The sequence below is a fragment of the Stegostoma tigrinum genome, chromosome 1 (genome assembly GCF_030684315.1).
Source record: "Stegostoma tigrinum isolate sSteTig4 chromosome 1, sSteTig4.hap1, whole genome shotgun sequence".
Classification (NCBI taxonomy): domain Eukaryota; kingdom Metazoa; phylum Chordata; class Chondrichthyes; order Orectolobiformes; family Stegostomatidae; genus Stegostoma; species Stegostoma tigrinum.
In genome coordinates this window covers 34,708,333-34,734,903 of record NC_081354.1, presented here as the reverse complement: position 1 = coordinate 34,734,903, position 26,571 = coordinate 34,708,333, and the positions used below count along the sequence as shown (strand labels likewise).

The 26,571-nt window shown below is 41.1% G+C and overlaps 1 protein-coding gene across 3 annotated transcripts in view; it reads left to right on the top strand.

Moving 5' to 3' along the window:
• Positions 1-26,571, top strand: part of afg2a (AFG2 AAA ATPase homolog A) — a 423,169-nt gene that overhangs the window by 280,491 nt on the left and 116,107 nt on the right. The gene's annotated exons all lie outside the window — the stretch shown is intronic.

Below are 26,571 nucleotides of genomic sequence, written 5' to 3'. Positions count from 1 at the left end.
GTACAGTTGAGAGTAAACCACATTGCTGTGGGTCTGGAGTTACATGTAGGCCAGACCAGATAAGGATGTCAGTTTCTTTCCCTAAAGGAAATTAATGAACCAGATGGTTTTTTTCCGACAGTTGGCCATGGAATCATGGTCATCATTAGATTCTAAATACCAGATATTTATTGAATTCAAATTCCACCATATGCCATGGCGAACCCAGGCCTCAGAACGTTATCTGAGTCTCTGCATTAACAGTTCAGCGATAATATCACTAGGCCTTCGCCTCCCCAATCTGTGCCACATGATCTAAAGTTCGCACAGAGAGGCCGTAAGGATGCTGCAAATTATCTGAATGTTTCTGACATTTGGATGGAAAGTTAATGAACGTTCCCGCATTTGAGATCCTTGCTGTCTGCACATATGTACATATTGGGTGAGGACATTCTAGACAATGTCACATAGACAAATTCTACAGTTTAACTCCCTGCCAGTACTATTTATAAAGGCTCATGTAAATTGCCTCCTTGACAGGAAACAGGGAGTGAAAAGACTGGCAAAAATAATGATCAAGAGTAGACCTTTACCATATTATTGAGTTGAGTAGAAACTTGTAGCGTGCATTTTTCATGTCTACATTTTCAAATCATTACTTTTTGCATAGCATATATCTTAAGCTTTTAACCCTTGAGGTTAAGATATAACACAGTGTGTAGATGGAGGAATGTGGCAGGCCAGGCGTTGTCGGAGGAGCAGGAAAGTTGATATTTCGGGTTGGGACCCTTCTTCAGAAAATCTAACCTTGAGGTTAGCTGCTTCTAGAAAATGTGCTCGACAACCTTTCAATATTGTCAATACGTATCATTTCTGCCTAATTTTAAAACATGAGTTCTTTAACATCATGCATTATTTTGAACATTCACACTTAAAATTATGTTAGTAATGATAACTTTTGAATTAACCTTCTTTTATTAGTTTGAAAACAGTTCCTTAACAATTGAAGTATTATGATGAATCATTTTATTTCCTATGACTAATTAAATCTTTTGATGTTAATTATGTTGGTTTTTTTGAATGATAAAAAAAGTTAGTTTGTGCTGCATTGTTTTGGTGCAGACATGCACAAACAGAAGTCTTGTGAATGGAACTTCCTGGCGTGTGAAAAGCGAGACGAGAAGACTAAGGTAGCTGAAAAGAATTGTTTAGCATTCCTGTGGCTGAGGGGCATTCATTTTCAAAGAGGTTGATTGGCTAGAAGGATAATAAGAAAAAGAGGCCACATCCGTGTTTTTCCAGGTGTTCCTTTTGTGATCCTTAAAGGAAGGAGTCAGCAAATCCTGTCATTATGCTGAAAAGATAAGAAATGTACAGAGGCAACCTCTACTATTGAACATGTACCATTAAACCAGCTGGATTGGAGGAGTTTTCTTGAACATCTGTTGCATCATTTGCATTTCCCATACAGCTGTAACAATCTGTATTTTTACGGAATGTCAGTCCTCAGCATTAACCCCACATGACAGTTATGAGAGGTTATAAATGGTAAGTTGCTGTTATTTTGCTGCTGGGTGGTGTCCAATGTGAGTTTTCCAACATGAAGAGGAGGGACATTTAATTAACATATGTAAATCAGATTCCCACACTCAAGTTGGAAACCTGATTTAATTTTTTTACTCAAGAAGTACCAGTTTCCCACCAATTAGAATACCTGGTTGTAAAAAGAATTGGAAGCTATCAACTGCACAAGATCTGGTACATGTTGATACATTGCTTGTGGGCCAGTAGGAGCTGGAGTGCTCCCCTCCAACCTTCAATCTCCTCTTTAATGATTGTGGCCTCTCTAACACCCCTTTTGTAGTCCCTAGCCTTCACTCCCTAGCGCCAGTTGCCCTCATTTCCTACCCACCTCTCCCAATCCTCCCACAAACCCTATCACTGACCTTATCCAACTCTCTTGTGATTGTCTGAGGTCCTCCATTTCCCCCTCCTTCCGTTCCCACCACTATCCCCAAGCACCAAAATTCTCCACTCCCAATTCCGATTCATTATCCTACAACCACCCACTTGGCTGTCTGTTGAGCATTAAACAAAAGAACAATAATATAATAAGGTCTTTTTGCTACATTCAGCCAGACCTCCTCATCTTCCATCTTTAGCTTTTGGATATTTTCAAACTTCCCACACTGTCCTTGCCACCTCACAGTGAAAATCAGAGATGAGGTTTGTTTTGCTCTGAAGAGTTAATGTAATGCTTTAAAAAACTGTATTTAATTTTCTTCCTCCGTTTCTTGAAAGTATTGACTTAATCTGGGGTACCATCCTATAATCTGTTAGCTGTTTATCCACTACCTCTCCCTAAGTCATGAATCATAGTAAGTGAGGTCAAATGGTAGATGTTATCTGACTATACACCATAAAAAGCATGACTCCTGTACCTAATTTTGTCTTTATCTGATAATAAACTTGTGATCATCTGGTTTAGCAATTGCTGGAGCCTTTTACCCACTAATTCACTTGAGGAATGGGGTAGCATTTGTACTTGGCAATGCTGTGTCTTTTCATGATGAGTCTAGGAGTGGGAAAAGTGTACACACAACAAACTGCAACAACTGGGAGATAGCGAGAACGGCAGATGCTGGAGTCAGAGTCAATACCATGTGGAGCTGGAGGAACACAGCAACTTGCAGCAACTGCACATGCCCGGTTAAATGTTCTGCTCATCCAGAAGCTCTAAGCAATCACATCTCTCACATAAACAAAAAACTACAGCGCAGGAACAGCTGTTTGGCTCATCAAGACATATGATGCCTTTATAAACCAGAAACTTTGCCTCTATGCAGTCCATATCCCTCTATTTTCTGCCTGTTGATAAATCTGTCAAGACACCTCTTAAACTTTGTAATTGTGCCCATGTCCTCCAGCACATTATGTCGTACATTCCATGCTCTTACTATCCTCTCTGAATAAAACTTGCCTCTCACATCTCTTTTAAACTTACTTCCTTTTACCTTAAACCTAAGTCCAGTCATGACTGACATTTCTACCCTGGGGAAAAATACTCCAACCATGTAATCTATCCAAGCCTCTCATAATTTTGTAAACTTTTATAAGGTCACCCCTCAGCCTCATGATTCAAGTGGAAACAAACCAAGTTTATCCAGTCTGTCCTCATAGCTAATACCCTCCAAACCAAGCAGCATCCTGGTAAACCTTTTTTGTACCCTCTCCATAGCCTCCACATCCTGCTGGCAGTGTAGCGGCCAGAACTGTACACAGTATTCCAAACATGGATTAACTAAAGTTCCGTACAGCTTATGACTTAGCAATCTTTATACTCTGTGCCCTGACAATAGACAAGCATGTCACATGCCTTCTTGACCACCCTACCATCAAGTTGCCACCTTCAGTGAACTATGGACTGGTATGCATAGATCCCTCTGTGTATTGATGTTACTAAGTGTTCTGCTATTCACTGTATAATTCCCTCCTGCATTGGAACTTCCAAAATACATCACCTTACATTTATAAACATAGATAAACATAGAACATTACAGCACAGTACAGGCCCTTCAGCCCTCGATGTTTTGCCAACCTGTCATACCGATCTCAAGCCCATCTAACCTACACTCTTCCATGTACGTCCATATGCTTATCCAATGACGACTTAAATGTACCTAAAGTTGGTGAATCTACTACCGTTGCAGGCAAAGTGTTCCATTCCCTTACTATCCACCCTATCTAACCCTCTGATTATTTTATATGTTTCAATTAAGTTAAATTCTAGAATTTAAACTCTATCTGCCTTCATCAATACTTCTGGTCACATCCTGAAAAAATTAAATTTGAGTTTGTAAGAAGTGATCTTCTCTGCACAAAGTCATGCTGTCTATAACTAATAAGTCCGTAGTGTGAGTAAATCCTATCCCTAGGAATCTTCTCCAAAAGTTTCCCTACCACTGACGTAAGGTTCACTGGTCTAAATTTCCTGGATTGTCCCTTTTGCCCTTTTTAAACAAAGGAACAACGTTTGCTATTCTCCAGTCCTCTGGGACTTCTCCTGTGAGTAACGAGAATACAAAGATTTTGTACAAGGCCCAGTAATTTCCTCACCTACCTCCCTCCATATTCTGGAGTAGATCCGATCAGACCTTTGGGAATTGTCTATCTTAATGCTTTTCAAAACATTCGACACCACCTTTTATATGTTGACATGCCTAGAATTTCAACATTCACCTCCCAAGACTCACCATCTACCTTACCTTTCTCCTTTGTGAATACCAGTGCAAAGTATTTTTTAAAGGATGTCATCCACTTCCGTTGGCTCCCACTCATCAATTCCCTCCGTTTGTCTTTAAGTGGACTTGCTCTTTCCCTAGCTATGTTCTTGTTCCTTGTATAAATATATATATAATATATATGTATATGTATAAAATGCCTCTGAATTTTAAAAGTTCTGTTTTCCAAAGACTTTCATGGCCACTTTTAGCCCTCCTCATTCCTTCTTTGAGTTTTTTTCCTGCATCTTTGAATTCTTTGAGGGTTCTGTCTGTCTTCAATTTACCTTACACTCACCTCCTTTTTCTTTTTGACTAAGCTCACAATTTTCTTGTCATCAAAGTTTCCTGAATATTGCCATTCTTATCCTTCATTTTCACAGGATCATGCTGACCCTGATCTCTCATCAACTGGCCTTTAAAGGATTTTCACATCCTTGGTGTGGATTTACCCTCAAAAATCCACTGCCAATTCAAATTCCCACTTCTGCCAAATATTGTGGTAATTAGCTTTCCCCCAGTTTAATACTTTCATCCTGGATGCTTGGCTTTGAAACATATGGAGTGGCATGCATTTGCTATACCAGCTCATGGCATCCCAAGTCTTAATTACTGTCAAATAACCACTCTGGCACTGAATTTCTTTGGATTTTAATTATTGTTGAAAATTTTAATGAACACAGCACTGAGAGTGCTCCAGGTCCTCCAGTTTCCTCCTGTAGTCTGAAGGTGTTCAGGTTAGGTGGATTGGCCACGCTAAAGATAGAAGTTCTTTGAGAAGGTGACCAAACAGATAGATGAGAGTAAAGCGGTTGATGTGGTTTATATGGATTTCAGCAAGGCATTTGATAAGGTTACCCACAATAGGCTATTTTACAAAATGCGGAGGAATGGGATTGTGAGAGATGCAGCAGTTTGGATCGGAAATTGGCTTGCTGAAAGAAGACAGAGGGTGGTAGTTGATGGGAAATGTTCATCCTGGAGATCAGTTACTAGTTGTGTACCGCAAGGGTCGGTGTTGGGTCCACTGCTGTTTGACATTTTTATAAATGACCTGGATGAGGGCGTAGAAGGATGGGTTAGTAAATTTGCAGACAACACTAAGGTCGGTGGAGTTGTGGATAGTGACGAAGGATGCTGTAGGTTGCAGAGAGACATAGAGAAGCTGCAGAGCTGGGCTGAGAGGTGGCAAATGGAGTTTAATGTGGACAAGTGTGAGGTGATGCACTTTGGTAGGAGTAACCGGAATGCAAAGTACTGGGCTAATGGTAAGATTCTTGGTAGTGTAGATGAGCAGAGAGATCTCGGTGCCCATGTACACAAATCCTTGAAAGTTGCCACCCAGGTAGACAGGGCTGTTAAGAAGGCATACAGTGTTTTAGCTTTTATTAATAGAGGGATCGAGTTCCGGAACTAAGAGGCTATGCTGCAGCTGTACAAAACTCTGGTGCGGCCGCACTTGGAGTATTGCGTACGGTTCTGGTCACAGCATTATAAGAAGGATGTGGAAGCTTTGGAAAGGGTGCAAAGGAGATTTACTTGGATGTTGCCTGGTGTGGAGGGAAGGTCTTATGAGGAAAGGCTGAGGGACTTGAGGCTGTTTTCGTTAGAGAGAAGAAGGTTGAGAGGTGACTTAATTGAGACATACAAAATAATCAGAGGGTTAGATAGGGTGGATAGGGAGAGCCTTTTTCTTAGGATGGTGACGGCGAGCACAAGGGGGCATAGCTTTAAATTGAGGGGTGAAAGATATAGGGCAGATGTCAGAGGTGGTTTCTTTACTCAGAGAGTAGTAAGGGAATGGAACGCTTTGCCTGCAACGGTAGTAGATTCGCCAACTTTAGGTACATTTAAGTCGTCATTGGATAAGCATATGGATGTACATGGAATAGTGTAGGTTAGTTGGGCTTGAGATCGGTATGACAGGTCGGCACAACGTCGAGGGCTGAAGAGCCTGTACTGTGCTGTTATGTTCTATGTTCTAAATTGCCCATTGTATCCAGGGATGTACAGGCTAGATGGATTAGCTGTGGGCAATGCAGGGCTACAGGGGTAGGGTAGAAGGGCAGGTTTGGGTGGGATGCTGTTTGGAGGGCCAGTGTGCACTCGATGGGCCTGCTTCCACTTCGTTGGAGTTCTATAATAGTTTCTTTCTTGCTTTTTGTTCTTACTATTTTAGACTTTCTTAATCTAATTTTTCTTTCCTCTATTTCGTTATACTTCGTTTAATGTTGAAGAAAATACTTGGCAATTCCTGGTTCAAACTTTCACTGTTTCTTGTCTTATTCTCGCAGGTCATACATGCTGGGTGGAGAGAATGTTTCTATGTACAAGTGTAACACGTGATTATTGTGATCTAGCCTTTACATTGTTATGTACAGGCAATGTTTACTGATTGTCTTGGCTGAGTGTATCAGTTGGTTAACTAATGCATTGGGTGTTTACTCATTGTGAAATGAATGTTTTGATCACTCCTTACTATCACTCCTTGACTGGGCATCCATTTCGTTTTCTGACCACTGTTTTGCAAAATGCCTCGTGTTATCTTTTTATTTTACAGGCACTGTATAAATTCAACTTGTTCATTTTGATGAATGTTGCTTATCATGAAAGCAGATGCCCTGGTTGGACTGGCTATAAGCAGCAGCAGCAGGTTTTGATAGCTTTTAGTATATGGCCTCACTTTACCAAATACTTACTCCGTCTACTTTTGTAGAAATTGAAGAAGGGCAAATGTTGATAACCCAGATATGCAGTTGCACCCCTTGGTTATATTGTTGTATGGTTAGTTCTTGGGTAATGTGGACATATTCTTTACTCAATAGACCATTTAAAGGAGTGATTAATACATTACAGTGGAAAATACATAAAGCAAGTCTCCCAATTTCTGTTTTCGAAGTTTCAGTGCTCTGCTCTATTGAATGTAAAAATAGTCATGTCATTCTTCTAGAAGTGGCAAAAAAAAGTGTCCAGCCCTACGTTACTCCCTCAACCAGTGCAATGAAAACTAGATTTATCTTGTTATTCATGATTTTTTTTTGTTTCTCGGTATTTTCCCAGGTGATCGCTGGTGGCGCTTTGTGCTATTTGCTATTTCTATCAGTACATGATACTGAATAACAGTTGTTTGAGATAGTTTGATGCCAGAGAACCTCCTTTGGCTTTTCTTTGTTTGGGCTTAAGTAGTGATTAACAATACAGGATACACGACGGTAGCATATCTCCAGAGAGGCACTCTTGAGATTACAGGAAGGTTTATTGCATTATTAGCAATAAGTACAACTACATGTGAAATGATTTAATTTATTAAGAGCTTAAGAAAATGGTGCAGGTACATCTGTTTCCTCCAAGAACCTTTCTTCCATCAGCAGAGTCAGTGTGACATGAAGAGAATGAATGAAATCAATGTAACATGAATATTAACCCCTTAAGAGCCAAAAGCTTATATAACAGTTTGGACTTTGCTGTGTGAAAATTGGCTGATACAACTGCTTAGATAGCAACAGTACCAACAGTTCAGTGTACTCCACTTATAATACGCTTTTGGATACCTTAAGTCGATGGTAAAAAATTGCATAATTGCAATTTCTTCTGTCTCACCATGAAAGAGTGGGAGGGTTTGAAGAAAGGAAAGGAAATCAATAAAGAGTTGTTCTTAAAAGTAATTATAATGTTAAATCACAATATGCGAACCGTAACAGAATGCATCTTTTGAATTTTGACAATTTATTTTCTTTGCAAGCAAATAACATTTATGATTGAGTTAATATTTGTTAAAAGCAGTTCGGAATATTAAAACAAAGCACAATCTTAATTAAAATAAATTTAGCAAATTTTTTGCAAACATATAACAAAATAGCTTTGAAATGAATCATCATGTCACATGCTTATGATCTTACAAAGGTTATACTGGACTATTCTTCCGTTGAAAACACATTACCATGGTGACATGACGAATGTGCTTATGCTCGCTCCCACTTGGTACAAGAGGGGGCAGAAACATGTTTTATTTTACTAAAATAGGCAAACAGGAGGCTGGAAGAACACCGCAAGCCAGACAGCATCTGGAGGAAAGGAGCAGTCAACATTTTGGGTATTATCTTCAGGAAAGGGTAATACCCAAAACATTGACTGCCCCTTTCCTCTAGATGTTGCTTGGCTTACTGTGTTCTTCCAGCCTCCTGTTTGTCTGCCTAGGATTCCAGCATCTACAGTTTATTTTTTGTCTCCCTTATTTTACTCAGCCCAGTTTAGCACTGTCATCTGATTAGGTGTTAGAGGAGAATGGAAAATGATGGATTACTAAAATTACAATAATTTTGAGTATGTTCAAAATTGTGAATTGGCAACAGTTAGTTTTGTTTAATTCGAAGTTAACTACATTGCAGGTTCAATTAAAATGAAATATATAGCTGTGTGCATGTGAAAATTTATTATTCTAATTTCCTTTGGCACTGAATATGCCTGATAAGCCCGTGATATTTGACCTTTTCGGGAGCAATGTTTATTTTTTAATAAATGTATTTCGAGCGGCAATATAGTATGAATAGCTATCTAAGATGAAGATTCTGTCAGTTCTTGAAGACCTTCCCAAACACAGCCCAGAAAGTTAATAAGAAATGGAAGGTATAGTTCCTGTATGCCACAATGGATTATGCATAAAACATCATTAAACATTTTTGTTTCTTTACCCTTTCACCACATCAGCTCAGGCTCCTTACTTTTACCCACACTTTAATGACCAAAAGTGCCTCAGCCTCATAATTAGACATGTAGCCACAGAAGCATCTCAGCTTCTTTATACAAGCTGGCAAAGCCACCAAATGCTACAAAAGGTGATCCACCAACATCCAGACTTTGTTCAAATTGCTGGAAAACTCCTACATCAACTGTACGTGCTGACCTTTTGCCTCTTGTTATTCCATGTACTCCAGCTTTAGATCTAACGTTACAGCTGCACAGCTAGAGATAAGCGTCACTGTTGAAATGTGTTCCCTTTTTTGGATATAACAGTCCCTCTATTAAGAGGAGCTACTGAAACATTTCTCATCTTTGGAACACCAGGATCTGAAGAGAAACCCTCTTCCCCAGGAGCCAAATTAACACAATGTGTTGGTCCCAGCAAAAGCAGCTGATGCTCCAAATGAGGACAAAAAAACCCACCACGTGAACTTTAAACCAAGATCCAAATAAGTACATATTTTGTCAAAACTGCCTGAGCAAATTTCATACTGGGGATTTGAATGGTAAAGAGCCCAATGGTTGCAGTCTGCACAATCTGCACAAATCCCAAAATTGCTGATAGCTCTCATTATTGAGTGACAATGAGACATGCAACAGTAACTGACTCTCTGCTATAATCAACAGTCTGAATTGAACAGTCAGCTATCAGAAATGAAGTTAAAAAGTTTGACAAAAGCTTTCTAACAGGCTATTTTGTGAAATTTCTTGAACTCCACAACACAAATCTTGCATGCAGTACAAAGGAGATAGGAGAGACATGCTGAATGAACGTTAGCTGCCTGACCCCCAAAGTGTGGTTGATATCCCTAAACGTTGATCATCTCAAAAGTGTGGTTCCATTATGGTATTGTGTTCCCAAAGGTCTGCAGAGAACAAGAGCAAATCCTTTTATCGACAAGTCCTTTTCTAGACCTGAAAACAGGGTGATCCCTAATCTTGTGGGCTAAGAGTAGCCCACAAAATACTCCTCATGTCTATGGAGCCACATTGATATAATGATGGGCTAGCTTTTAGGTTTTTTTGGTATAGTGAAAAAGACAGAAAGTTAAGTACTTAGTCCCACTGCCATTATTGCAATTCGACAAATCAAACTTTGAATAACCAATTAGTGGCCATTAACGCAAAAGCAGAAATTAACAGTGTGAGAGGGGCTTCTGTACCCAACAGGGTACCAATGGTAGGATGTCAGCAAAAGAAAGACTATGCTGTGGAGAGGAAATCAGTAACAGCCACCAGTAAATGGCCCCCTAACCTTTCACTCCCTCCTAATTCTTACAAAACAAGGAAAAAATGAAGTCCTGAAAACATACAAATGGTGCCATGTTCACTGTCAGACTCTGCTGTTATGTTAGACCATGGTCCCTTTGGCAGCCCTTTATATCTGTTCCACCTTCTGACACTTGGCAAAACATAAGGCCCAACCTTTTCCCTTCTGGCGCCCGAAAAATTGAGTTGGCAATGAAAATTTGTGTACGATTATGTCTTTAACAAACTCAGTAGTTTTTTTTTCTCAGTGATTTCAAAATGGCAGGCAGGCTTCCAGGTTCCCTGCCTACTCACCTTCCATTATATTGGAGACTAGTGTGATATCCTTGGATTGTCAACGCTATGTCATCACGTTTCATGTGAACATGAGCGTGAGTGTAATCCACCCTATATGAGGTGTAAAATCCATCCCATTGTTCTGGAACAGAGCCAAAGTAAAATATGCTTCCAAAGCTCATTAGAATCTCAAAGAGAGATATGAAAGGTTGAAAAGAGAATAAATATGTACTGGGGAACTGAATATTTCATAAGAACACATTAGAATTTTACAACTAATCCTAGCAAAAGTACTCTAACGACATTCATCAAATTAGTCCAAACATAAAACAGTGTTGTGCACACCTTTAAGACAATACTTAATTCACAAACTGGATGAATGCAGCTGTTTTTTGAATTAAAAAGAAGAATGAATCAATTGCAGAAGATTGCAATTCTAACTCTTTTTCTCCTTAGGTAATTTTCCCTTTCAGTTCTGCCTGTGCAGGCACAAGGAGAGATGAAACCACTTTGTTTGGAGCAGATCTATCTATGCAGTGTGTTGATTTGATGCAAATGCATTCACACTTTAAACAAACACACGCATGTGCATGCTTGAATGCTGGCACTTCAAGCTTGCTCGTAGTCAGATGCATTGTGTATAAATCAGTAAGTCAATGATACGTAATTATGTTTCTGTCCCAGTAGATCTAATGCAGGTTCTAACAATGCAGACTGGATTGCTACTGTAGCTGCCAAATTTTATTCTCCTCGTTCTGTTGAAGAGCCTTTGACAGTTATAGTTAAAGTTGATATGAAGCTTTGGAAATATGGGCCTTTTTAGTATTTGCTGTGAACTAGCACCTTTAATGGAAGGCTGTTTTGGGGCGTAGGATTTTGTTTTCCTTTCTGAATCAGATGGGATATTTTACATTTTTACCGAGGCTAAAAACACACGGTAACAAGTATCTTGTTAATCTTTGCAGCTGAAAATCTCCTCTGTGTGGATGAATGTTTGCAAACATTTTTTGATATTTGTAAAGCTTTGAATTTAAGATCATATGCTAATATCAAAATTATTTAATAGAAGAGTTGACCTCAAGTGCGTCAGAGTGCAAATGATACAGCATACAAAGAATGTCCACATTGTGTGGATGCTTAATCTTGTTCTTGTTGCCAGCAAGGCCACAGCATCCAATCAGACCTAATTCTGAGTCAGTTTGTTTGGAATCAGTATTACAGATTAATGTCCTATTTCTTGACTCTGATTCTAAATTATGCCTTTTGCACCTCTCCTAGATGATTCTGGAGGTGTAATGCAATAGGCGTATGCTTATATGCTTTCAGGTTTACAGGAAAATAATTATACACAGGATTAACTGTAGTCACAACAAGTATTTCTCTGTTGTACTTGCTGCCTTCCTGCAGAAAAACGAATGCTCGATAAGAAATGTTGCATTACATGTTCCATTAGATTAAGCACTTACTAATTTACAGAAACATGTCAGGCAAAAAGTTGGTGCGTGTGATATGTAGAAAAGCGTGTTTCTGTTTTAAATCAGCAATGGTCAAGAAAATGTGTCAAAAAGTTCTCTCCACCTCCATTCCCTCCTGATTGCACAGTGTGATGTGGATTAGCGTAGATGAATGGAACACTTTGAGATATCACATTTCGATTCAGATTTGCATCTTTCCTGTGTTTGAAAGGAGCCAGCTGGACTGTCTTGTTTGGCAAACCTACATGTTTTCTTATTCTGAACATGATCTAACTTCCTGTGTGTAGATTAACACTGGCAGGTTAATGCCTTTTATTCACGTGGCTGGAGGGAAGAGCAGCTGCCATTCTGAGGCAGTGGCGTTCAGGTGATGCAAGAGAGACAGGTAGATCAGATATCATGCTGACAGCAAAACAAACCTGGTTCCCAAAAAGGGCCTTCTCTATTCTCCTCTTTCTCCCTAATTGCTCTTCTCAGACACTTGCATGTTGCTGTGCTAAGTTATAAGATTTAACCGTCTAAGATTTCTGAATCTCTATAGTAACAGGAAGGATAAAATGTATTCAGCAACCAATGAAAGGATGAGATGTACTTTTTTTTTAAAAAAAGAAGAATCATTTAATAACACTGAAAATTTTATTCAGTGCCAATCAGTGTTGTAGGAGAATGATAAAGGGTTAGTCAGGGCTGAGGCAGTAGGGCAGGAAAGAGAGGAAAAGAAAAAAATGGAGATTCATCAATAGGAAATTCTAATTCCAAAAAAACCTGCAACACAATTTCTAAGAATCATTGGAGGCCATTTAAGACTTTCATATTTAAGTGTGAACAAGAATGGTTCATTCTATTTATTCCATTTATTTCAAAAAAATTAAATAATAAATGCAAATGGCATCAGGATTGCTAACTTGATGTAATTCCAGCATTCCACAATATAAGGACATTGAATGAAAAGCAATTGTTGCTACTGCACCTCACATTAATGACTACATCATTTGACTGCTGTTATACTGGGACTGAAGCAACTAACTTCATTTATACTGATAAACCTATTGCCCCATTGGCAACACATTAACTGCTTTTTGTGAGACTTGCGAGCAAGTGACATTTCCTGTGGGGGGCAAAATCAGGGAAGTATACCCATTTGTGCCCCATTTATCTTATCAACCATTGTTCCTGTTGATAAGTGTTCAGGAGTGGCATGTTCTATCGAGAATGAAGGATAGGTATGGTAAGTTAGGTGAACCTCGAAAAACCAGGGATGTTATGACCTTGGTCAGAGATAAAAGGAAGCATAGGTAAAGTCTAGGACGATGGGAACTGGTGAAGCTCTTGGGTACATATAGAAAGGAGGGAACGAGGAACTAGAAGGGCTAAAAGTGTCTTGAAAATTCATTAGCGAACAGGCGAATCCCTAGGCTTTGATACATATATAAAAATCCTGAGTGTAGTGAAGTAAAAGGCTGGCCCACTGAAATACAAAGGAGAGAATCTTTGTGTGGAGCCAGAAGAGGTAGGTGACATCCTAAAAAAATACTTTGTGTTGGTTTTCACCAAAGAGAAGGAGTTGATAGGGGATGATCTCAGGGAAGGGAGTGTTGAGCTTCTAAGCCAAGTTGCTGCTAAAAAGGAAGAGGTGTTGTATGCCTTAAAAGTATGAAGGTAGATAAGCCCCCAGGTCCTTATGGGATCTATCCCAGAACAGTGAGGGGGGGGGGGGCAAGAGAATAAATTGCTGGAGCATTGACAGACATCTTTGCATCCTCTTTGGCCACAGATGAGGTCCAAGAGGACTGGAGAATAGCCAATATTATCCTATTGTTTAAGAAGGGTAACAGGATTAATTCTGGAAATGACAGGTCTATGAGTCTCACATCAGTGGTAGGGAAATTATTGGGAAAGATTCTCAGGGACAAGATCTATATGCATTTAGGAGCTAATGGACTTATTAGCAATCGACAGGTCATGCCTTGCTAACTTGATTGAGGAGGCGACGAAGATGTTGATGTGGGAGAAGCAGTTGATGTTGTCGACATGGACTTTGGTGAAGCCTTTGACAAGGCCTGTCATGGCAGACTGTACAAAAGGTGAAGTCACATGGTATCAGTGGAGAGCTGGCAAGGTGGATACAGAACTGGCTTTGTCATAGAAGACAGAGGGTGATAGTGGAAGGATGCTTTTCGGGATGGAGGGCTGTGATTACTGGTGTTTCACAGAGATCGGTGCTGGGACCTCTGCTCTTCGTTATCGCTAATTATGTAATGTCTTTTAGGGAAGGAAACTGCCATCCTCACCTTGTCTGGCCTCCAGGCCCACTGCAGTGTGGTTGACTCTTAACTGCTCTCTGGTCAATTAGGGATGGGCAATAAATGCTGTCTAGCCAGCAACACCGTCATCCCTTGAATGAAAACGGCAAAAAAATCTACATAAATGATTTGGACAAAAATGTAGCTGACCTAATTAATAAGTTTACAGCCGATACAAAGATTTGTGGAGCTGTGGATAGTGAGCAGGATTGTCAGAGGATACAGCAGGATATAGATCAGTTGGAGGTAAGGGTGGAAAAATGGCAGATGGAGTTTAATCCAGACAAATGTGAGGTGATGTATTTTGGAAGATCAAGTACAGGTGAAAATTGTACCATGAATGGCAGAACCCTTAAGGAGTATTGATATGCAGAGGGATATGGATGTGCAGATCTGCAGATCACCTGAAGGTGGCAGCACAGGTAGATAAGGTAGTAAAAAAGGCTTATGGCATGCTTGCCTTCATTGGAAAGGACGTTGCGTATAAGGATAGACAAGTCATGCTGCAACTTTATAGAACTTTAGTTAGGCCACAGTTGGAATAGTGCGTATAGCTCTGATCACCACACTGTCAGGATGTGGATGATTTGGAGAGAGTACAGAAAATGTTTACCAGGATGTTGCCAAGCTCTATGAAGAGAGCTTGAATAGACTAGGTTTGTTTTCACTGGAATGTAGAGGGTTGAGAGGCGACGTGACAGAAGTTTATGATATTGTGAATGGCATGGATAGAGTGGAAAGTCTGAGGCTTTTTTCCAGGGTGGAGGGGTCAGTTACTAGGGAATACTGGCTCAAGGTGCAACGGGGGAAATTTAAAGGAGATGTGCGAGGCAGGTTTTTCACACAAGTGTGGTGAGTGCCTGGAATGCGCTGCCAGAGGAGGTGGTGGAAGCAGACACAATAGGAGCATTCAGGAAGCACCTGGACAAACACATGAATAGGAAGGGAACAGAGGGATACGGATCCTGTAAGTAAAGTCAGTTTTAGTAAGGAAGGGCGAAATGTGTCAGTGCAGGCTTGGAGGGACAAAGGACCGGTTCCTGTGCTAAATGTTCTTTGTTCTTGTTCTTGAAAATCTCTTTGCTTCACACATTTTGGCATTCCAATCAGAAACAAGAAAAGCACCAATGTCTCACCAACCTTTACGTGTTAAGTCAATTATCATGTCAAGTCAACTAACTATCGTTCAATCACATAGACACAGCAAATTAAAGTTGCATGATCTTTTCAATACGATATACGCTGATGCTATGAAACACATTCTAAAGGAGAAAGTTTAAAGTATAGTGAGGAAAATATGAGAATTATTCTAAAAATAGCCATAAGACACCAAAAAATACTTGGTTTCCTGCCTGCTTAAAATTATGGGCTTAATTTTACATCTGTCATGAATGGGTATACTTACAGGAAATTTACCTATATAGATTTATAACCTGGAGGTGGAACTTTCATAACGAGTCAAGATGCAATTGGTGCCAGGAATTGATAGTCATCTGTAAAGTGCAACATTAGTGCGATTTATAATCACATTCATAAGATATTTGCAGCTGCATTTTCATGATCTTTTAGGTCAAGTATTTACTTTATATCCTGATGTGAATAGAGGAGCCTGTGTTAAAAATTACCTTGTCTCATCCAAGACGTATCATTTTATTGTTTCTTGTTGTTTTGGGGCCCTTACCGCTCAGCTAATGACAGCAGTGCCCTGGCCTTTCACTTGAATACATGATGGAATTTCTTCTTTGTGTACTGACAACTGATGTCATTGTACTTAATGACAAAAGAGTTAACCTTCCCCTTAAGGAACAACCTCACCTTTAAATGTGTCCCTCTTCTGATGAAATGCCATAGAAAGACTTCTTTGATGACTTTAAATAATAATTTCTCAATCCCAGTGAAAGATTGCTTTTTGATACTTTATTATAAAAATCTATATAGATAAAATTTTTAATCAACAATGAGTCACCATCATACTAGTTCTTAATTCAAAATTTTATTGAATTCAAATATCACTGGAATTCAATCTCATGTTCACAGAACATTGACCTAAAGTTATAGATTACTGGTCCAGTGACATTGCCAGTCCGTCAATACATTCCCTTAGTAAAAAAAATCTAGTTATATAAGGTGATAATGGGAACTGCAGATGCTGGAGAATCCAAGATAATAAAATGTGAGGCTGGATGAACACAGCAGGCCCAGCAGCATCTCAGGAGCACAAAAGCTGACGTTTCGGGCATAGACCCTTCATCAGAGAGGGGGATGGTGTGAGGGTTCTGGAATAAATAGGGAGAGAGGGGGAGGCGGACCGAAGATGGAGAGAAAAGAAGATAGGTGTGGAGGAGAGTATAGGTGGGGAGATAGGGAGGGGATAGGTCAGTCCAGGGAAGACGGACAGGTCAAGGAAGTGGGATGAGGTTAGTAGGTAGGAGATGGAGGTGCGGCTTGGGATGGGTGAGAGGAAGAACAGGTTAGGGAGGCAGAGACAGGTTGGACTGGTTTTGGGATGCAGTGGGTGGAGGGGAAGAGCTGGGCTGGTTGTGTGGTGCAGTGGGGGGAGGGGACGAACTGGGCTGGTTTTGGGATGCGTTGGGGGAAGGGGAGATTTTGAAGCTGGTGAAGTCCACATTGATACCATTGGGCTGCAGGGTTCCCAAGCGGAATATGATTTGCCGTTCCTGCAACCTTTGGGTGGCATCATTGTGGCACTGCAGGAGGCCCATGATGGACATGTCATCTAAAGACTCGGAGGGGGAGTGGAAATGGTTTGTGACTGGGAAGTGCAGTTGTTTATTGCGAACCGAGCGGAGGTGTTCTGCAAAGCGGTCCCCAAGCCTCCGCTTGGTTTCCCCAATGTAGAGGAAGCCACACCGGGTACAGTGGATGCAGTATACCACTTTGGCAGATGTGCAGGTGAACCTCTGCTTAATGTGGAAAGTCATCTTGTGGCCTGGGATAGGGGTGAGGGAGGAGGTATGGCGGCAAGTGTAGCATTACCTGCGGTTGCAGGGGAAGGTGCCGGGTGTGGTGGGGTTGGAGGGCAGTGTGGAGCGAACAAGGGAGTCACGGAGAGAGTGGTCTCTCCGGAAAGCAGACAGGGGTGGGGATGGAAAAATGTCTTGGGTGGTGGAGTCGGATTGTAGATGGCGGAAGTGTCGGAGGATGATGCGTTGTATCCGGAGGTTGGTGGGGTGGTGTGTGAGAACGAGGGGGATCCTCTTTGGGCGGTTGTGGCGGGGGCAGGGTGTGAGGGATGTGTTGCGGGAAATGTGGGTGACGCGGTCAAGGGCGTTCTCGACCACTGTAGGGGGGTAAGTTGCGGTCCTTGAAGAACTTGGACATCTGGGATGTGCGGGAGTGGAATGCCTCATCGTGGGAGCAGATGCGGCGGAGGCGGAGGAATTGGGAATAGGGGATGGGATTTTTGCAGGAGGGCGTGTGGGAGGAGGTGTATTCTAGGTAGCTGTGGGAGTCGGTGGGCTTGAAATGGACATCAGTTACAAGCTGGTTGCCTGAGATGGAGACTGAAAGATCCAGGAAGGTGAGGGATGTGCTTTATTAAACTATGCTGCTGGATTATTGTTGCGATTAGGAGAAGTGGATTGCAAGGGCTCTAACTTGAAAAAATATAACATTATTAGTTATCAGTGCTCTTTCCAAATGGTCAAGTCACAGCAAGTTACACCAAGAAACTGAAGGTCTCGGAATCAAATATGTTTAAATTCTGGCACAGCAGTGTACGGCAGTTTTCTAAAATTGGTGGGTTACTGAAATGGTGAATGGGATCGCGAACTGCCCTTCCTCCGGGACTATGTTCCACACTACCACCAATAGCTAGCCCATGCCAATGCCATGCTCACCTTTTGGTTTCTCTTCATAGGCCATAGGCTCTGTCCCTGACTGCTTCACCAAGTCTCAAAATCAAACTCTGACTGTGAATACAGTAGCGATACCTCCGCTACCCTGCTCCAGCCTGTCTGATCCCTACAGCATCATTGCAGAATGTCCTGGATTCCAAAATCAGCCATCTCATGACCCTCAAACTGTGCTTCTGCTGCTTTCTAGCCAAGATCATGAGCTCCAGATGAAGAAATGACCAGGTAAGTAACTAAAATAATAAACTTTTGACAAAATATTTTAAACACTTATACTACAACATTAATACTAAAATATGTAGTAGCAAGAGTTTAATAATTCTATACAGTACATTACTATTCTTAATGTCAGTTATATTGGAGTCCAGGGTTACGTTAATTTCCAATTATTGAAATGGAGTCATATTAGACAATGGTTTGGGAAACACTGAGTTTAGGTGATGAAGTAACCCTAAGAAGACTCCTCCAAATAAAAACAGCCATGCTTCCCACCCTTTGTAACTGCCGAAGTTCAAAACCTAAGCTCAGAGAAGAGTGCATGCATTGAATGTGGAAGGTACAGGTAGGAGTGGAATTGCACTTCAGAGAGAATCAAACTGTTTAGCATGCGAATGGAGAACACAGGAAGTTTTGGGGGTGGGAGAGTAGTAGTCAGGGGAGGAAGAGGAAAACAGTATGACAAAACATGTCAGAACTCACCAGCATAATATTCAGCTATAACAGAATTGTTCACACCATCATGGTACATACCACTATCATCGCAGATCTTGAAAATGATACTTTTTGAATGTTTCACACATATGGTTTAAGAAAAAAAGTGCAAACTTTTTGAGAAGACTTTACCTTCTCATTGTCATATAAAGACGATAGTTTTAGGGGCTGTTTTGAAATCAACAGATGATCATGAGCAAAAATAAAGTTCAATAACTGCTTCTAATTTCCACAACCAAGCTCTGGGGCTAAGCTGTTCTGACTCAGACCCTTTGCTTCCACTACACTGATTCTGAAAGATTACATTGCACTGTTACTTCAGAATATGACAGATTTGGCACAAATAGATGTGATACCAGCAACTCAAAGACACATTTAAAATGATTTACAGCAATTCATTGTGTTTGTGTCTTTTAGAATTTTTCTCAGTTCCACTTTTCATTTCTCCTGTAAAGGACCAAGCTTCTCCCCACCCCTCACCAGTACAATTGACACAGGATTGGTTAATGTCAGCTAATGTACTATTTTGACAATTGGCCGCAACTGATCTCAACATCTCCAGTTGGGACACTGCGAATATAGTCATGTTGCTATACATTCTTCAGACAGTTTCTAACCTATTCTGAGAATCTGCCTTGACTCTCCACTACTATGAATATGGCTAATAACCTATTATGAGTCATTGATTTTTTTAAAAATAGAAAGCGGTATTGTTATTGAACTTTGTTCAGCCTATGCCATCACAGAAGGTAACTGATTGGGGATCAGAGTCCTCCAGAAACCATGTTCATTACTATTTAAGCTACTATTTTCCACATACTTTTGACAAATGACTCATTTTTCTTGTTGCCTATCATTATCCCTTTTTTGAATACATGAATTACACTGGCCAATCTTCACTTAATGGTATTTATCTGGTATCCTGTGACTTCTTCATAATGATCTTCCTTTTTGTATGTATTCTGAATTTATAACTCCTGTCTTGATTGCCAATTTTTGAGCCTTTAGAACCTGTCAGCACTATCATTTTGTTTGTGCTGAAGCTGTTGATTTTACTTTGCTTATTTTTGTCCAGTGAGGCTACATTGTTTATATTCTCCCCGTTATGAATATTTGGAAGTGGCAATTTTTCAGAATATCAACAACAATTTTGTGCTCATCTTTAATTTTGATTTCTTTTGCACCTGCTGAGATTTACACCACTTCCCTGACTGCCCCTTTTACAGTGTTGAACTGTACCATGGATGCTAAAATGTTCAGGAACAAGTAGTCTAAAGAAGAAATTAGGACAACATTATTTTTAATTCTTGACCAAATAAAAATATACTCCATAAATACTGTAATGCCTAACTTTCTCAATCTGCAGCACATCCCTCACCTTCCTGGATCTTTCAGTCTCCATCTCAGGCAACCAGCTTGTAACTGATGTCCATTTCAAGCCCACCGACTCCCACAGCTACCTAGAATACACCTCCTCCCACACGCCCTCCTGCAAAAATCCCATCCCCTATTCCCAATTCCTCCGCCTCCGCCGCATCTGCTCCCACGATGAGGCATTCCACTCCCGCACATCCCAGATGTCCAAGTTCTTCAAGGACCGCAACTTACCCCCCTACAGTGGTCGAGAACGCCCTTGACCGCGTCACCCACATTTCCCGCAACACATCCCTCACACCCTGCCCCCGCCACAACCGCCCAAAGAGGATCCCCCTCGTTCTCACACACCACCCCACCAACCTCCGGATACAACGCATCATCCTCCGACACTTCCGCCATCTACAATCCGACTCCACCACCCAAGACATTTTTCCATCCCCACCCCTGTCTGCTTTCCGGAGAGACCACTCTCTCCGTGACTCCCTTGTTCGCTCCGCACTGCCCTCCAACCCCACCACACCCGGCACCTTCCCCTGCAACCGCAGGTAATGCTACACTTGCCCCCACACCTCCTCCCTCACCCCTATCCCAGGCCCCAAGATGACTTTCCACATCAAGCAGAGGTTCATCTGCACATCTGCCAATGTGGTATACTGCATCCACTGTACCCGGTGTGGCTTCCTCTACATTGGGGAAACCAAGCGGAGGCTTGGGCACCGCTTTGCAGAACACCTCCGCTCGGTTCGCAATAAACAACTGCACTTCCCAGTCGCAAACCATTACCACTCCCCCTCCGATTCTTTTGATGACATGTCCATCATGGGCCTCCTGCAGTGCCACAATGATGCCACCCAAAGGTTGCAGGAACAGCAACTCATATTCCGCTTGGGAACCCTGCAGCCCAATGGTATCAATGTGGACTTCACCAGCTTCAAAATCTCCCCTTCCCCCACCGCATCCCAAAACCAGCCCAGTTCGTCCCCTCCCCCCACTGCACCACACAACCAGCCCAGCTCTTCCCCTCCACCCACTGCATCCCAAAACCAGTCCAACCTGTCTCTGCCTCCCTAACCTGTTCTTCCTCTCACCCATCCCTTCCTCCCACCCCAAGCCGCACCTCCATCTCCTACCTACTAACCTCATCCCACCTCCTTGACCTGTCCGCCTTCCCTGGACTGACCTATCCCCTCCCTACCTCCCCACCTCTACTCTCCTACACACCTATCTTCTTTTTTCTCCATCTTCGGTCCGCCTCCCCCTCTCTCCCTATTTATTCCAGAACCCTCACACCATCCCCCTCTCTGATGAAGGGTCTATGCCCGAAACATCAGCTTTTGTGCTCCTGAGATGCTGCTGGGCCTGCTGTGTTCATCCGGCCTCACATTTTATTATCTAGTTATATAAGGTACTTACTTTATATAAGTAAAAAAGATGCTGGGGACAGTCAGCAGATCTGGTAGTATCTATAGAGAGAGAAACAGATTTGGCATTTTTGGTACTAAAGTTTTATCAGAATTAATAAATTTGGAAGTGAAAGAAGCAGGGAAACAAGGGGCAAAGAAAACAAAAGAAATGATCTGAGACAAGGTGAAAAGCGGGTGTCATTACATAAGGAAACAGTAGGCTTGATACAAAAGGGCCAAGTGTAGAAGCGAAGCATATATTGATAGAAGGTATAAATGGCAACAGCAGAACCATTATCAGCAGCTGTTGTTCACAAAAACTGAGTTTAGTGGTTATGATCTGAAATTATTGAACTAAATGTTATGTCTGAAAGAAGTAAAATCCTTATGGAAAATCTTTGTCGTATTATGTCTTTTGCCATTTATCTCTCCTGCCTTGCATCCAAAGAATGATTTTCCCTTTTCTTCGTTGTTCCCATCTCCAGTTCTCTGTATTTGCTTCAAATCTGTTACATCTCTAACCTTTGACAGTTAAGGATAGCTACCTAAAATATTAATTATTTTCCTCTCACCACCAATGCTGTCTTTCCTCCATAGTGTTTCCAACATTCTTGTTTTAATTTCAGACATTCAGCATCATTAATTTGCTTTTCTACTTATGTTTAACAAAAATGCTTACGCTAATATGCAAATGGTATAGTTTTGATTCAAATGCATTTCTTGAGCTTAGAATTCCACAAAACAACTTGGGGAGAAAAAAATCAATTTTTTTGCAGAAATAGATAAGCAGATTGAGAAAGTTAGGCATTACAGTATTTATGGAGTATATTTTTATTTGGTCAAGAATTAAAAATAATGTTGTCCTAATTTCTTCTTTAGACTACTTGTTCCTGAACATTTTAGCATCCATGGTACAGTTCAACACTGTAAAAGGGGCAGTCAGGGAAGTGGTGTAAATCTCAGCAGGTGCAAAAGAAATCAAAATTAAAGATGAGCACAAAATTGTTGTTGATATTCTGAAAAATTGCCACTTCCAAATATTCATAACGGGGAGAATATAAACAATGTAGCCTCACTGGACAAAAATAAGCAAAGTAAAATCAACAGCTTCAGCACAAACAAAATGATAGTGCTGACAGGTTCTAAAGGCTCAAAAATTGGCAATCAAGACAGGAGTTATAAATTCAGAATACATACAAAAAGGAAGATCATTATGAAGAAGTCACAGGATACCAGATAAATACCATTAAGTGAAGATTGGCCAGTGTAATTCATGTATTCAAAAAAGGGATAATGATAGGCAACAAGAAAAATGAGTCATTTGTCAAAAGTATGTGGAAAATAGTAGCTTAAATAGTAATGAACATGGTTTCTGGAGGACTCTGATCCCCAATCAGTTACCTTCTGTGATGGCATAGGCTGAACAAAGTTCAATAACAATACCGCTTTCTATTTTTAAAAAAATCAATGACTCATAATAGGTTATTAGCCATATTCATAGTAGTGGAGAGTCAAGGCAGATTCTCAGAATAGGTTAGAAACTGTCTGAAGAATGTATAGCAACATGACTATATTCGCAGTGTCCCAACTGGAGATGTTGAGATCAGTTGCGGCCAATTGTCAAAATAGTACATTAGCTGACATTAACCAATCCTGTGTCAATTGTACTGGTGAGGGGTGGGGAGAAGCTTGGTCCTTTACAGGAGAAATGAAAAGTGGAACTGAGAAAAATTCTAAAAGACACAAACACAATGAATTGCTGTAAATCATTTTAAATGTGTCTTTGAGTTGCTGGTATCACATCTATTTGTGCCAAATCTGTCATATTCTGAAGTAACAGTGCAATGTAATCTTTCAGAATCAGTGTAGTGGAAGCAAAGGGTCTGAGTCAGAACAGCTTAGCCCCAGAGCTTGGTTGTGGAAATTAGAAGCAGTTATTGAACTTTATTTTTGCTCATGATCATCTGTTGATTTCAAAACAGCCCCTAAAACTATCGTCTTTATATGACAATGAGAAGGTAAAGTCTTCTCAAAAAGTTTGCACTTTTTTTCTTAAACCATATGTGTGAAACATTCAAAAAGTATCATTTTCAAGATCTGCGATGATAGTGGTATGTACCATGATGGTGTGAACAATTCTGTTATAGCTGAATATTATGCTGGTGAGTTCTGACATGTTTTGTCATACTGTTTTCCTCTTCCTCCCCTGACTACTACTCTCCCACCCCCAAAACTTCCTGTGTTCTCCATTCGCATGCTAAACAGTTTGATTCTCTCTGAAGTGCAATTCCACTCCTACCTGTACCTTCCACATTCAATGCATGCACTCTTCTCTGAGCTTAGGTTTTGAACTTCGGCAGTTACAAAGGGTGGGAAGCATGGCTGTTTTTATTTGGAGGAGTCTTCTTAGGGTTACTTCATCACCTAAACTCAGTGTTTCCCAAACCATTGTCTAATATGACTCCATTTCAATAATTGGAAATTAACGTAACCCTGGACTCCAATATAACTGACATTAAGAATAGTAATGTACTGTATAGAATTATTAAACTCTTGCTACTACATATTTTAGTATTAATGTTGTAGTATAAGTGTTTAAAATATTTTGTCAAAAGTTTATTATTTTAGTTACTTACCTGGTCATTTCTTCATCTGGAGCTCATGATCTTGGCTAGAAAGCAGCAGAAGCACAGTTTGAGGGTCATGAGATGGCTGATTTTGGAATCCAGGACATTCTGCAATGATGCTGTAGGGATCAGACAGGCTGGAGCAGGGTAGCGGAGGTATCGCTACTGTATTCACAGTCAGAGTTTGATTTTGAGACTTGGTGAAGCAGTCAGGGACAGAGCCTATGGCCTATGAAGAGAAACCAAAAGGTGAGCATGGCATTGGCATGGGCTAGCTATTGGTGGTAGTGTGGAACATAGTCCCGGAGGAAGGGCAGTTCGCGATCCCATTCACCATTTCAGTAACCCACCAATTTTAGAAAACTGCCGTACACTGCTGTGCCAGAATTTAAACATATTTGATTCCGAGACCTTCAGTTTCTTGGTGTAACTTGCTGTGACTTGACCATTTGGAAAGAGCACTGATAACTAATAATGTTATATTTTTTCAAGTTAGAGCCCTTGCAATCCACTTCTCCTAATCGCAACAATAATCCAGCAGCATAGTTTAATAAATACGTGGGCCTCTGGTGAATCATTCTAGTGGTAAAATTAGAAAATGAAACTCGGTCTAAGTGCAGTACCACTAATATGTAAGCTGTTCAGTGAACATTAGCCTGTTGTTTGCAGGTGACACTTACTATAAACCTTGGAATCTTGAGACCTGAATCCACCAAATTTACCCAAATACAGCAGTGAGCACAGTAGAGGCAGTGGCTTTTGAACAGGTTGAAGACAGTGCTGACAATATTTGCAAATAATTAAAGTTTTTTGGTCCTCCCCTGCCCCTTTACCCAATGCCGTTACACCCACGTCATAAATAAGCCAGTGAAGCAGGAGCAGTTCAAAGATTGGTACTGCTTGAGATTCCAGCTCTGCTGTTTCTGGCACCTGTAGAGGGATGCCCCAGGGCACCAGGATATAATACAAAGAACAAAGAAACCTACAGCACAGGAACAGACCCTTCGGTCCTCTGAGCCTGCGCCGATCAAGATCCTCTGTCTAACCTGTCATCTATTTTCTAACGGTCTGTGTCCATTTGCTCCCTGCCCATCCATTTACCTGTCCAAATATATCTTAAAAGACACTAACGTGTCTGCGGCTACCACCTCCACTGGCAACGCGTTCCAGGCACCCACCACCCTCTGTGTAAACTTTCCACGCATTTCTCCCTTAAAATTTCCTCCTCTCACTTTGAACTCATGACCCCTAGTAATTGAGTCCCCCACTCTGGGAAAAAGCTTTTTGCTATCCACCCTGTCTATACCCTTCATGATTTTGTAGACTCCAATCAGGTCCCCCCTCAATCTCCGTCTTTCTAATGAAAATAATCCAATCTACTCAACCTCTCTTCATAGCTAGCACCCTCCATACCAGGCAACATCCTGGTGAACCTCCTCTGCACCCTCTCCAAAGCATCCACATCCTTTTGGTAATGTGGCGACCAGAACTGCACACAGTACTCCAAACGTGGCCGAACCAAAGTCCTATACAACTGCAACATGACCTGCTAACTCTTGTACTCAATACCCCGCCCAATGAAAGAAAGCATGCCATATGCCTTTTTGACCACTCTATTGACCTGCGTTGTCACCTTCAGGGAACAATGGACCTGAACACCCAGATCTCTCTGTTCATCAATTTTCCCTAGGACTTTTCCATTTACAGTATAGTTCGTCCTTGAATTTGATCTTCCAAAATGCATCACCTCGCATTTGCCCGGATTGAACTCCATCTGCCATATATCTGCCCAACTCTCCAGTCTATCTATATTCTACTGTAATCTCTGACAGTCCACTTCACTATCAGCTACTCCACCAATCTTAGTGTCATCAACAAACTTGCTGATCAGACCACCTACACCTTCCTCCAGATCATTTTCATATATCACAAACAACAGTGGTCCCAGCACAGATCCCTGTGGAACACCACTGGTCACAGGTCTCCAATTTGAGAAACTCCCTTCTACTACTACCCTCTGTCTCCTGTTGCCTAGCCAGTTTTTTATCCATCTAGCTAGCACACGTTGGACCCCTTGTGACTTCACTTTCTCCATCAGCCTGCCATTGGGAACCTTATCAAACGCCTCACTGAAGTCTATGTATATGACATCTACAGCCTTTCCCTCATCAATCAACTTTGTCACGTCCTCAAAGAATTCTATTAAGTTGGTAAGACATGACCTTCCCTGCAGAAAACCATGTTGCCTATCACTGA